The sequence below is a fragment of the Tursiops truncatus genome, chromosome 10 (genome assembly GCF_011762595.2).
Source record: "Tursiops truncatus isolate mTurTru1 chromosome 10, mTurTru1.mat.Y, whole genome shotgun sequence".
Lineage (NCBI taxonomy): Eukaryota > Metazoa > Chordata > Mammalia > Artiodactyla > Delphinidae > Tursiops > Tursiops truncatus.
The window spans coordinates 72,772,372-72,786,981 of NC_047043.1; the positions used below are offsets into that span (position 1 = coordinate 72,772,372).

The 14,610-nt window shown below is 42.4% G+C and overlaps 1 long non-coding RNA gene across 1 annotated transcript in view; it reads left to right on the top strand.

Annotated features, from left to right (window-relative positions):
* LOC109552190 (uncharacterized) overlaps positions 1-14,610 on the top strand; it is a 300,767-nt gene that overhangs the window by 231,472 nt on the left and 54,685 nt on the right. The window contains exon 3 of the long non-coding RNA XR_002178963.3: positions 9,783-9,877. This is a non-coding gene — a long non-coding RNA (uncharacterized lncRNA). The remainder of the gene's footprint in view (positions 1-9,782; positions 9,878-14,610) is intronic.

Consider the following 14,610-nt stretch of genomic DNA (forward strand, 5'->3'; position numbering starts at 1 on the left):
ACCTCACCTTAACATTTTGTAGCACGTCTCCCGGTTTTCCAACCTCTGAGGTGTCCACAGAGTTGACTACAGACTCTTAGAAGTTACTATAAATTATGACATAGTGACTTACGTGAACTCTGTCAGAAACAGCAGAGAAGCAGCTCTTTGATTCCCACCGAAGTTTCTCATGTGAGCCAAACCCATGTCATCTGAGCTGCTTTCTACCATAACTATCCTGGCACCACAGGAATGCCAAGAAATAGCCAAAGAACCTGAAAGGTTGCGACTAACTGCCTTCTGTCTCCACTAAGCTCTGGGAGGCTGGGTTTAGAAACAGCTTTATGCTGATTCTTCAAGTTGTGTGCAGTTAAAGTGTTTTATAAACAAAAGTGGTGGATTCATACATTTATTCATTCTTTCTTCAGATTTTTTTTTTGCGGTACTTGGGCCTCTCACTGTTGTGGCCTCTCCCGTTGCGGAGCACAGGCTCCGGACACGCAGGCCCAGCCGCCATGGCTCACGGGCCCAGCCGCTCTGCGGCACGTGGGATCCTCCCGGACCGGGGCACGAACCCGCGTCCCCTGCATCGGCAGGCGGACTCCCAACCACTGCGCCACCAGGGAAGCCTCCTTCTTCAGATTTTTATTGAGTGCCCACCATGTGCTGGCACTTGGCTGGGAGCTGAGGATGCAGTGGTGAATAAGACAGACAGAATTTCTGACCTCAGAGAGCTTCCATTTGAATGAGGGAAATAGTTAACAAGTCAACAGATAATAGACAAGACAACTGCACAGCTGAATGCAATGAGGTGGAGGGCCACTAAGGCAGCCACTGTGGACTAAGCGGTCAGGGAGCGCCTCTCTGAAGAGAGCACTAGAGCAAGAACCTGAAAGATGAGAATGAGCTGGTCCCATGAAGTACTGGGGATGGGACATTTCAGGGATAGGGAAAAGCAAATGCAAGGGCCTGGAAGCAGGTAAGGGCTTGTTTGTGTTTTGGAGAAACAGAAAGGAGGAATTGTGCTTCCCTCTTCTCCCTTCTCCACCATGTCTCCGCCTCAGTTGGTGCAATGGCCGTGTAAGAAAACGTAGGACCAAATCAAGCAAAGTTAATCAAAATGTGGCAGACAAAACTATCACTTTTTTGTAGTGAGAAATGCAACTTACTATTCAAAATAGTATTTCTTCACATCTTTGACACTTGTGCCATCAACATCAGTATTCATGAGAAGGGTGATCATTTCTTGATTAAAAATCTAATACCTAAATGTGGTTCTAATATATTAGTGGATGTCTATGGGAGCCATTTTCCATTAACTGGTACTGAATAAATCTGTATGTGATTGTCACTCAGTAATTATCTACAATGAAATCATGTGCTATGAATGCTTAAATTTGAAGCTGGGTAAAAAGCATAAAAATTATAGGTTTTTTTTTTGGTCTTACAAAGCATTAGGATCACTTTACAGAAATTTTCTTAATATAAACATTTTTTTCCAAAGTATGTTTTTGTTGTCTTCCTGCTTCCATAATTATTCTGTACTTTGTTAGTGAAAGGAATGTCTGCCTTATCACTTCTGTTAAACATCTATGTTATTTTACTTTATTTTTGGCATACAAAATGCCCTTGATTCCACAAATATTTATTGAGCATCACTCTCTGCCCAGCCCTGGGCTAGGTGTTGGGAATACCAAGACAAACAGGACAAAATGTTTATCCTCTTGGACATATCATTTTGTGCCTCTCAGGGCAAGCCTTCTAATTACAAAGAGACAGTTTAACATTTGCTACTCCCTAAAACCCTTCAGTATTACAGAACTAGCTCCTACAGCAGTTTATCCCCAACCTTACATGGTACACAGAGAAATATGATTTTACCACCTAGTCTCAGAGACAAAAAATAAAAAGTAAAATGCAAACAAACTCCTGCCGAAACAAAAATTTCTCTCAAACCCAGTCTGCAAAGTGATAGGCCCTGACATGGATGCTGGCGGCCAGCACAAGAGAAGTCAAGGGTTATTTCAGATGCATGGGAGGGACAAAATGCAGATGGCTCTGCCCACTCCGTCCATATACTAAGCACTCATACTGTGAGTGCGTGTGTGTGTGTGTGTGTGTGTGTGTGTGTGTAATGGATTAGACAGCTCTACTGAAAAGAAGTTGCAGGTGTTGACTAGAGCATTAGAGTTTAATGCTCTCAGCCTTAAAGGCATGGTCAGCAACCTAATTTCTGGAACTCTCACATCTCAAGAGATGCAAAAACTAGGCTGCTGAGAGGACTGAACTGCATGACCCATCCCACTTGGGCCCCGGTGGTCAGAAGCTGTTCAAGAGCTTCATTATCTATTGGCAGGTATGGCTGACAGAGGAGCACCCGTTAGCTAGGTTAGCTGGCAGGAGGCTGGGATCTTTGACTCTGGCTTTGTGTGTGTGTGTGTGTGTGTGTGTGTTGCTTAATAAAATTTCTACCTCTGCTAGGCCTGCTGCCAAGAATAATAATAAAAAAAAAAGCAGGCTGAGGAAAATTGCATGTTTGAATGTAAGTATACTGAATAATACTTCTTTGTCTTAAAGATGTTGGGCTATTGCTGGTCATTTTTGCTTGAGGAAATTTCTTGTTTTAGAGGGTTCAGTGTTAAGAGGCAGTATGAGAACATCCAGAATGTGCAATTAAGTAACTCACAAAGCCAGTCAGCAAGAGACAAAATAAACTAGTTTCAAAAGTGTCTTTTACTCAACAGTAAAGTTTGGCCAAACTTTATTATTACAATCAAATGCTCAGTGGTTGCTAGATGGGTAATTTCTATAATTATAGTCCGAAATGGGAAACCTCTCACTGTGGGAGAATCATGAAATCATGGTGAAAGAAAACTGTAGATATTGTATAGTGAGAGGTGGGATAGTTCTTGATAAAACCTAAAAAAAACTTTAAGGTTATGAACCTTAAAATATTACATTGCGTGAAAGAAGCTGGCACAAAGAAGTACAGTCATCCCTTGATATCTGAGGGGGGATTGGGTCCAAGACCAGCCCTGGGTACTAAAATCTGTGGATTTTCAAAGTCTCATAGTTGGTCCTCCATCCACAGATTCCACATCTGCAGATTCAGTCAACCACAGATCATAAAAATAGTACTGTACGTTATCTGTGGTTCGTTGAATCGGCCAATGTACAACCTGTGGATACCAGGTGACTGTACATACTATACGATTTCAGTTATATGAAGTTCAAGAACAGACAAAATTTATCACTGTTGATAAAAATCGAAGAACTGACTAGAAATGGACATGATGGAACTTTCTAGGATGATGGAAATGCTCTATATCTTGTTCTGGGTGGTGGTTACACGTTAAATCCATGCATTTTAATGCCTATAAATTATGCCTCAGTTCAAAATGAATAAAACTGAACACTTCAGATTTATGCACTTTAATGTATGTAAGTTATACCTCAATTAAAAAATGAATAAAATTATACACACACAAAGATATCTGTGTTAAATAGTCTCAAACGTTGTTTTTCCTGAATTGATCCTCATGCAAACATATTGATCACTTCTGTTTTAAATAGTTCGTTCTTTTACCTGTTTGCCAAATGACAATTTTATTAAATAAGGATTAAACCTGCATAGTCTCACAGATTTTTCTAATTGTAACTAGTATTGGTGAACTGTGGTTTACATTCTAGGCCCTATTGACTGTTCCTTGTTTAGACAAGATATATTTTAAAACTCTCTAAGGGTTAGTTATTTCTTCTGTACAATAAAGATGATTAAACTTTCCTAAAGACTGTGTAGAAGCAAAAAGATAAGGTACATTATAGTCCTGCTAGTTCAAATGTCATTTCAGATTGTTGGCCTCAGCATCTCTCAAAATTTCAGGCCCCACCCTGGACCTACTAAATCAGAATCTTTGTTTTAACAGAATGCCAAGGTAATTTGTATGCATACGAAAGTTTTAGAGGCACTGTCTTAAAATACATCGTAAATTATAACATGAGATACAGTATTAGAAATGGTCATTAATGCAGTTTCTATGGTGGAAACATGGCTCAGTGTTTAGCATGTACGTTTCTCCTGTTTTTGCCAGTCTGTTGGGCTGGAACCACTCTGCCGCCATTGTGGTAACATCTTTATGAACCGCGGCCGCCACGAGTTGCTGGTGGAGGCACCTCATAAGTCAGTGTAGGATGCTCTCCTAGGACCGGCCAACGAACTACATTTCCAGCTTCCCAGTATACGATTTCGTGTGGAATCAGTGCGGCCTAAGAGCTATGGGAACGTATACATGCTGTTAGAACACTGACAATTCCTTCAAACTCCAAAAGCAATGAGAGATGTCCACCCTGGAATTTGATTTTCTTTCCCACAAATCTGTTTCTAGTCAAGCTCAGTAAAAGGTGCTGCCCTCCACGCCATCAGTGAAGCCGGCGAGCTTCAGGTCCTCTGACGCCCACCTCTACCCGGTCCATCAGCACGTCCCATCAAGCCCGTCTCCAAATTTCCCTTCAGTCTTCCTGGCTCCCTCCATTTTCACCACCAGCACCACCACCATCTCTCACTTGAACTACTGCCTCCTAGTGGCTCTCCGCTTCCACTGCATACCCTTTCACCATTCAGCACAGCTCAGAGAAAACGTCACATCACTCCCCAGGCGAAACCCTCCCACGTGTTCCTGTTATGTGTAGACTAAGTGTCATACCTCACACGTGCTCCTGGAAGGCCCCACAAGGTCTTGGCAGAATTGGTTCCCGTGTGTCTCAGCAGCTGCCGCTGCTCCTCTTGTTGCTCACTCAGCGTCAGCTTCTTCTACCTCAGGTCCTCAAGTTAGCTTGCCCCGTGCCTGTGTACCTTGCACATGCTTCTCCCTTGCTGAGATCCGTCTCCTTTGAATTCATAGCTCATTTTGGTCCTTCTCATGTCGGTTAATCCCCCACTTCTGTGAGTGCTCTACCTAAAGCAGCCCCCTCTGTCAGCCTGTGTCTCAGCCCTTTGTTTCTTTCCTGCACGGCGCTTTACACAAGTCGTAGCCATTCTGCATATTTGTCTGGTTTTGTTTTATCTCCCCCTTGGGAATAGTAGGGCTCATGTCTATATCGTCCCCTACACTATTGTGTCCCCTGGTGTCCCTCAGTGCCAGGCACATGGCAGGTGCTTAATAGATACTGGTTATGACTAACTGACTGACTACCTGAATGAATAAATGAATGAATGAATGAGTGAATGGATTTATGACCTTATCGCTAAATGGCTGCTTAATTATGTGATGTTGTCTGGAATTTATCTCCAAAGTAAAAAAAAAAATGCCCACCTCTTAATTCTAAGCTCATCCACACCAGCTTGCTGAATGCATTATTAAAATTCTCAAAAAGCACTTTAAAAAAAAGAAAGAAAAGCAGAATTCATTTTTGCAGAGCTTTTTTGCTTTGTATCCCTGATCCTCCCATGACCTCATCTTGCTTTCGGAAGGGGCGGTTCCCTTGCAGTAGTTTCATCAATCTTTTGTCCCTGGCCCCCTGCTGTTGGTGACCTCAGGAAAAGCAAGCACGACATCACCTTTAATTAGCAGGAGAGGAGCCTGCCTGATATACACAGCACCTTAGAAACAAGAAACAGAAAAATGTAAGGCAGGACCAGTTTCATGGGAAGGAACTAGGAAATGAAAAAGAATAATTATCCTGTTTTAACATAATGTTGTTAATCTGTATTGCCCATTATCATCTAGAGTGTCTCGCCTATTGAAGTATGTGAGCTGTGGAGCTCCTCTTTGCTTCAGCAGTGTAGCTAATGTTAGGGACTGGCTTCCCATCCATCATAATAATTAGTATGTCATAATTTTCTGCCCTTCTTGACTCTGCAGTAAAGAGATAGAAGAGGCATTTAAAGTTACTCAGGAATTGTTCACTAAATCTCCTCCCGGTTCTTTATGGGGATGGGTAGCTGTATTTCTGCCCTATTTATTTTATGTTTGGCCTGTGATAATGAAGTATATTTCATCTGGAAGCATATAGCTTTAATTTTCATGTTCTACGTGGAAACATCTCACGGTGTCATTTTGTTTTAGCTGTACGGTATATAAAGAGAGCCCACGCTTCTTTCTGAACTCACCCATCACCCACCAGAGTTAATTCTAGTTTCAAAACCAACATTATGATTTTATGAGCTGACTACATAATAACACGTACTGGTTCTACAGTCCTTTAGAGTCTACAAAGTGCTCTCCTTGTTTTACCCCTTAATTCTCGCAACTGCCCGGGGATGTAGAAAAGGCAGGGATTATCCACATGCTCCTTTTTACAGAATGAGGAGCAGAAAGGTCAACTGACTTGACTAAGAGCCAGGACTTGAATCCAGGTTCTCTAATTATAAATTATGGGTCTTCTCTATTACTCTGGCAATATCTCCTTCTGCTCCGGAGTATGCTTCTGCTGAAACGGAGAAGGAAATTTTCATTTATGCTTTCTTTCCCTCAGCATTGTGAACAGGATAAGCTTTCCCTCTTCTGGTAGATAAAGGGAAAGGATGTTTGTATAAAAATGTAGAGCTGGGCTTCCCTGGTGGCGCAGTGGTTGAGAGTCCGCCTGCCGATGCAGGGGACACGGGTTCGTGCCCCGGTCCGGGAAGATCCCACATGCCGCAGAGCGGCTGGGCCCGTGAGCCATGGCCACTAAGCCTGTGTGTCTGGAGCCTGTGCTCCGCAACGGGAGAGGCCACAACAGTGAGAGGCCCGCGTACCGCAAAAAAAAAAAAAAAAAAAATTGTAGAGCTTGAAAGGGATTTTTTGGCCTAGGGCAGGGGCTCTCAAAGTGTGGTCTCCAGACCAGCAGCCTCAGCAGCTCCAGGAATCTTGTTAAAAGTGTATATTTTCAATCCCCATCCTAGACCTACTGGTCAGGGAAACACAGGAAGGATAGAGAAGAGAGAAATGACATCGTGTCCTACGGGAAGGAAAACCCTCTTAGGTTCAATATCAGGGCCATGTAAATTCAACTGACAAAAGTAGATGAACAGGATAAAATTTATATAATTTGTATTTGATGTTAACATTTTGTGTGTATATGTAAGGGTCTCATAGAAAAAGACATGAAAACCCAGAGAAACAGTTGGGCCTAAGAGCTTATATACTATTTTAACAAAGAGCCATAAATTTGTGGAGAGGTGACAAGATGAAGGAGAAGAGTTTGGGCTTCTAGGGACAGTAAGTTATGGGAAAGTAAATATATGGGAGAAACTAATGGAAGGTAAGATTTCAGTAATATTTGTTTATGCAGAATCAAGTAAATGCTGCCTCCAGTAATAAAAGTTGTCTCCTCTTCCTGGTGTGGGAGAGGGGAGTGGACTCACCTTCACAAAAGGACATTTATACCCTGTGTTTAGACAGAAAGGGGGAGGGCAGAGAGCTTTTCTTGCATCTGCTGTTTCTCAATCACTTTCAGTTCAAAATAACTCTTATGCCAAAGTGGCATATCTGGGGATGGCATATTCTGACCCCGTTCCATACCAAGGGCACAGAGTCTAGAGCCAGACTGCTGGGTTTATATTGCAGTCTTCCCTCATTCATAAAGTATTTACTGAACATTTACTATGTGCCAGGCACTGTGCAGAAGCTTGGGATATAGCAGGGGAAAAAAACCAAAGATCTCTGTCCTCATGGACCAGACGTTCTGCCTTACTCCAGTTGACTGAGTGCTCTAAGGCACAAAGTACTTCCCCTCTCTGTCCCCTGATTCCTGGCCTGTCAAGGGAGAATACCAATTGTGCCTAACTCACAGGGACTTTGTAAGGATGACACGTGAGGCACCCAGTGCCCAGCACACACTTAGAACACTGGATGTGCTCGCCTCCTCCTTGATGAGCACAATCTCAGCTGCTCAGTGCTACCAACAAGCTGGCAGTCACACTTCTTGCCAGCTGTCCCAAACTGTGATCATAACTCCTAAAGAAATATACCATTTCCTAGAGGTACCAGACTGACACAGATATCACAAAGATGCTTAAAGTGGATGCTCAAAATATTCAACTTCTAAATTTCCCGACAATAGATTTCACAAAGAGATGATAGGTGCCTCTTTGTGAGACAGTCAGATTTTGCCATAATTTCTAGTATCACTGTGGCAGTATTGGCCCAAATCCTCTGGGAATAAATGTGTTCCTGACACTGCTTCTGAGTCCTCTAACCTGACATTAGTACAGGGCTCAAAGATGAGGAACTTACAGGATGATTTCAAGCAGCACAGGGATTAATTCAAGATGACCTAGATTTAAAGGTCTGGCTGCTCCAGGAGGGCAGAGATGGAGTGAAGAGATGAGCCTTCCTTGGGTTAACTTCAGGTCTGCTCTTCCCCAAATAGAAAATTGTTTGTGCTGTATCCAAAGCCTGGCTCAAATCTCAGCTCCTCTAAGACATGCTCGCATGTCGTATCAGCCTGTGTGAAATTCTCCTGACAGGGGTTTGGTGCCCCTCCCCACCTCCTTTAGCCTTCCCCCCGCAAAGGAGCAGACAAACACAGCTAGCTAGCTATGGGGGAAACAAAGTACTGCATCGCTGTATTTAATGCAGTTCCTTGAAAATCCCTCCCCCCTCAGGACAAGACTGCAGTGAAAGCTGTATTGAAAAGACAATATAGGCAAAAATCTAATTAGACCACCTATGCCCACTTCCCCAGATAGAAGTATTGAGAATGGTTTTTATTGTGTGGCATGTTTATTGCACGGTATGTTTGTTGGATATGTTGAAGAGAAAGCCAGACAGACACAGAGAGTGAGCGGGTATTTGGACCTCAGAGCAAGAGAGAACAAGAAGGGAGGAAGAAAGGGAGAGAGGGATGAGGAAGGAAAGAAGGTAGAAAGGGAAGGAGGAAGGGAAGACTGGGGGGAAGGAAGGAGAATAGGAAAGTAGGGATGGAAGGAGGGAAAAAGGAAGGAAAAGAGCAAGAAAGAGAAGGAGGAAGGGAAGTATAAAGGAGAGGAAGGAGGCAGGAAGGAAGGGAGGCAGGGGAGATGACCTGGACCTGCAGAGCCAACTCCAAGTCCACATACTCAACCTGCTGCCTGATGGAGAAGGGAAGACAGACCTCCCCAACCCACTGTCTGTCAGTGGGCATGGCTGGCCCCACCTGCTTCTGTGTAGAGCAGGAGGTGGCAGAAGGGTGCATCTTGTGTGAGGACCCCTTTGATTCAGTGTTCCTACCACCTCTGTAATGCAGCCTGATGATTGAAGATCCTCTCCCCATCCTCTGTCCTCTCCTCCCCATGGGACCCTTGCCTCTACCATGGGGACTCAGCCACGTGGACCTTGTGATCCACATACACCTGCACACCTGTATCTTCCCCTAGACTTTGGGATCTTGGACGCTAGGGGCCACCTCTTAGGCACCATTTTATTTCCTACAATGCCTAGTGCTTTACACTTAGTAGGAATCATGATGTTTATTTAATGTAGTGAAATTGTTTACTGGGCCCTGTCCTATTTCTCGGAGAAATATAGACCAACTGGGGTACAGTTTTTCTAGTGTACTCTAGTGATTATAAGGGACAAAACAATTCTTCCTTTTAATCCTTTCTTAATGATGAAACAGTACTGAGCTAAAATTTAGTGGAAAATTTTATGTTGTTTTGTTTTTTCTCCTCCTGCCAGCACGGCCCCATTCCAACAAGAATAAAGCTCTGAAGGAACCCCTCGTATTTCAGATCTAAATTTAAAGAAGTCTGACTCAATTGCTCAGTTAATTAAATTTGCAGTAGTCTCTTAAGAGATACTTATGGACTTATCTCATACTTTTCCATTTTCCTTTTCTTCCAGTTGAGAAGTAGCAAATATGAAGTGACAACCACGTTACTGTACATGGAGTTATTTAGAGGCCAAGATGATTGGTTTCCTGATAATCATTTCATAAGGTAATTTTCTTGGGACGCAGACACTGGCCCCTTTGGTTTATCCTGTCCACGTGTTGCATTGTGTGTTGCCTCAGTCTCACAAGACACCCCAGGTAGAACCACGGCCCATTTGAGTTTGGCAGATACACTTATTGAAATTTGGAGTTTCCTTTGTGGCTTGTGGCTAAAAGCCAAAGATTTGGACATGTGGCTTACCACTCAAACATCTTAAAAGTAGAAGCCACAGCATAAGATGAGGCCATCCAAATTTCCATTGCCTGAAAACCAAAGGATATATAGACTCCCAATTCCAGGACAAGCTTTTATTCAGCTGTGAAATATTCAAGCCAATTTCTCCAATAATGATACTGAACACTATGTAGCATTTAAAAAAATCACAGCCTATTTTTCACATCCATAGCTTCTAGTATCTCTGTGAGTGTGGCACAGGAGCTTTGATAAAATCTTTATTGCTTTCTCCTATAGAATCCTCACAATACCTTATGAGACCGGTTGTTCTTATCTCCATGTTATAAATGTAGAAACTGAGGTTTAGGAAGAGTAAATGCTGTCCCCCAGGTCATACAGCTGGCAAATGGCAGGGCCTAGTTTCAAATCTAGATCCTGCAGTTACTCAAGCCATAGTATTTCTACTACCCTGTTTTCATTGTATAAACAAAGAGAATCTGAGATGACATGACAGTGTTGGACATAATAGATAATGAAAAGCAGTGCATAGGCCACAAATTAGAGTTTGACATTGAGATATGTAAACCAGTAGATTTTCAGACTCAGCTTCTTTGTAAAGACATTTAATATGGATTTCAAACATCCAAGAAAAATTTAGAGAACAAAGACAGCCCTTGCCCTACTATGTATCAAAACATTATAGAACTATAGCAATTGGAAGAGTATGGCATTGACAAATGGATCAAGACAGAGAACCTGGAAATATACTCATAAATAAAAGGAAACTTTGCATATGAGAAAGTTGGCATTTGAAACGAATGGGCAAGAGATGAGCTGATCGTTCAGCAAGTGGTATGGGGATACTGACTGACAAAAAAATGTTTCTGTCTCATGTTATTTGCAGAAATGCTGGCTTAAAAGTCTAAAAAATTTTTTAAATGATGTACTAGAAATCACACTGTCACCCAGGGCATTTCCATGAGTACTTGAGTTTGAGTTGTAAAATCGAGAATGTATTTGCCCATAGATCGGCTTTTCGTACACAACCATATTAAGACCCTGTGATTTGTATCTGAGTGGGTGCTGCCAACTACACATGTAATACCCTGTTACTGGCATATCATCCATTTGCTACCTGGCCCCTTTGGTAACCAGAGACTTGTACTTTGGTGATAGCTGGCTGGATTTGGGGTACAAGACTTTGCTGTGGAAGAAAGCAAAGCTAGGGTCCCCTGACTCCCCACCCATACCACCCAAGATGAGGATAGATGGCCCTACTATGTGTTCCCATGGCAACTGGTATTTCCTGTGTCAGTTGTTATTGCTGTTGACTGTTCTGTGGCTCCTGCTGGACGGTAACTTTCAAAGATTAAGGGTCCTGTCTGCTTTGCTCGCCTCTGGTTTATCCCAATGTCTGGCCCATCCAGATGCTCAACGATGCTGGTGAAATGTATAAATAAGCACACTGTTGGCCCCATGAATAGGGATAACAGAGGTTGGTAGGGAAAAACGTAAAGGTGTGTAATAACAAGATCGGCAGGCTTTTATGAGCATTCTGGGCCAAATGGGAGATGTGTGTGTCTGTGGTTTCTGAGAGGGTCCAGACAAATTAGGAGAAAGCATGGGAATGTACCATCCCAGGTCAGGATGGTGGCCTGTGCATATGTGGAAAACAACATAACACGATAGCTATCCCATTCAGAATCCTTGCATCATGCCAGGCACTGTGTTAAGCACTTTATGTGCATTATTGCATTTACTTTCCATAGCAGCTTTAAGGGATGGTTGATACCATTATCATAATTTTCCACATGAGCAAATTGAGTTTCAGAAAGAGTAAATAACTTTTACAAGTTCACTCAGCTAGTAAGTGGCAGACTCAAACTCAAGTTTGACTCCTAACTGCATCCCAGCAGAGTGAGCTGAGTCTAATGAAAGGGATGCTATTTAGGAATAATAATAATATTTTGCATCCCCAGCTCAACATCCTGGCTTTTCAGTCTTCTCCTACCCACTTCATTAAGACAGCCAACAAGAACAACTCAAAGAAAAACAACCCTAACAAAGCAAACCCAGCCCTTGGAGACCTTAGACCTCCCAGTGAGTGAGAAGTGCTTTCTGCTGCTCTTGTCCCAGAGCCCTACCTGGTGGTCAGTACTTCAGGTTGCAAAGGGATGCCCCTAAGACAGATGGTGTTCTCTCCAGCTCCCCAGTATCTGCACTGCATCTCACACTGGCATGCACTTTACACGAGAGCTCAAAAGTCGCAAGCTCTGGACACCTACAAAGAGCTCACCTGGTTCAGGTGAAATGCTTAAGCAGCCTGCAGCTACCTGCTCAGTCTTTTGCACTGGACCACACTTCAGTCTTATTAACTGAAAATTAGTAGTGGCTGTTAATCAACTGGACCACTGCAGTTGATGGTCTACAATTTTAATTCACCATGACTGATTGCCTTATTCTACAGGAAGTTAGTAGTATTAACCTGAGCAATACTTACTTGGCTTCAGCTAAATGTATATATGTTTCCTAACTGAATTATAGGGACCGGTCTTAATATTCTTTAGTTTCTTTTCCATGTTAGGATATAGTTGAAAGTTTGCAAAAAATACCAAAACTGAAAAAGTGGAACAATTTCCTTTATTTAAGTTGTCCATTTCCACCATTACTTGTGATGAATAAACAAAAGGCAAAAATTTCCCAACCCTTTTAATAAATGTTATGATTTGAATAATGATTCTAAGATAAAAGCTTCAAGTTCCTAATTGGAGAAAGTGATAGAAAATCAATCAGCTGCATAAGAGAATGAAAATATGCTACTTAAATTAGCTTTGTGTGGCCTGTGGGTATATTAATCCTGGAAAACTAAAACTAATGAGACTAATTTTAAGAGAGAATACTACTTATGCAGGTGTTTCTAACTCACACAAATGGTTTTATGTAGAAATAAAATGTACACGTGGTCACTAAATCCCAAAAATGACCACTCTGGAAGGAAAATAAAATTGGTGTAATAGATGCATTTGTTTATGTGACCTACACTCAAATAAGATAGCATTGACCTACTAAATACAAAAATAGTGATGTTAATTCCATTGTATGGTATTTTGGCACAGTCCATCTCTTATAGAAACATGTAGTTCAGTTCCCTCAAGATAAAGCTGGTTGCCGCTCCATGACCCCTCTTCAGAGGCCAGGTTCTTCATCAAGGAATTTTGGGGGCAGAAGGGGCAGGGCCTCTCTCTTGTTCAAGAGCAAGTCTTGGGACTTCCCTGGTGGTCCAGTAGTTAAGAATCCATCTTGCAATGCAGGGGACACCAGTTCAATCCCTGGTCAGGGAACTAAGCTCCCACATGCCGCGGGGCAACTGAGCTCCCACATGCCGTGGGGCAACTTAGCCCACACACCACAACTAGAGAGCCCGCGAGCTTCAGCTTCAGAGCCCATGTGCCCTGGAGCCCGCACACCGCAACTAGACAGAGAAGCCCGTGCACTGCAACGAAAGATCCTGTGTGCTGCAACTAAGACCCAAAGCAGCCAAAAATATAAATAAATATTAAAAAAAAAGAACCAGTCTCGCTTGGGTAAAAAGCAGGTTTTCCTTGAAAAGGAAAACCTGTCTAGACTGTGAAGGGAAAGATTGGGAAAAGAGAACATTTTTATTATGATAGTTACAATTGATATTTCAATAGATATGTGTGTATTTATTATAATGTGCAATAGGAAAAATATAATTAGTGTACCCATGATATTATATAATAGGTATTATTGTGAAGGATAAGGCTAAAATAAATTAGTTGATTTAGTTGAAGTATAGAAAAAGTAATAGTATGGGGATACATGGACATGATAAGAATTATGAAGATGGGAAATAAATTACTGAGATTTGGAAAATATTGAGGTCCAGAGGAAAGGATGGGTTCGTCTTGCTCTAGGTCAAACAGCAAGTGAGAAGCAGTGCTAGGATTGTTTATTCATGTCTTCCAACCCCCAGGATCTTCCTGGTCTTTCGACTACTGTGGGGACTTCTTCCTTCTTTGACTGGTCATATCCCCACTTCAGGTTTTTCTTCACCATGAAGAAAGTGTGAAGCTTTCTCATGTATGTCAATTGAAGAGTCTAACCTAGACAGTGAAGTGTTAAGATCTTCAACAGTGCATTTCAAATGTAGGTCTTGAACATGTTACTATGGATAGCTCCTGGAACAGCTGCTTTGAGCAATGAGCTCAAGCCGAGAGTGGGGACCTTTTCCTGGCTCTCTGCAAAACCTCAGAAGTTAGCCACAGCTAGAAAGAGGAAGCAGCATCCAAGCCACCTGAGCACGTGGCCTGCCTCCCAGTCTGTAGCCTCCTTCTCTCACATGCCAGACCGGAATCACCACCCTTCCCAATTCCCATCCACTTAAAAAGCGATGAGGAAGACTAAAAATAGGAAAGTTTGGATAAAAGAAGTCCCTGTCTGCAGGACTGTAGTCTAATCCCTATCTACCATTCACTTGGCACTGTGCCTACATAATTTCTGAACCTCAGACTACTGTTAAATAAGCATTCTTATCCCCATTTTGC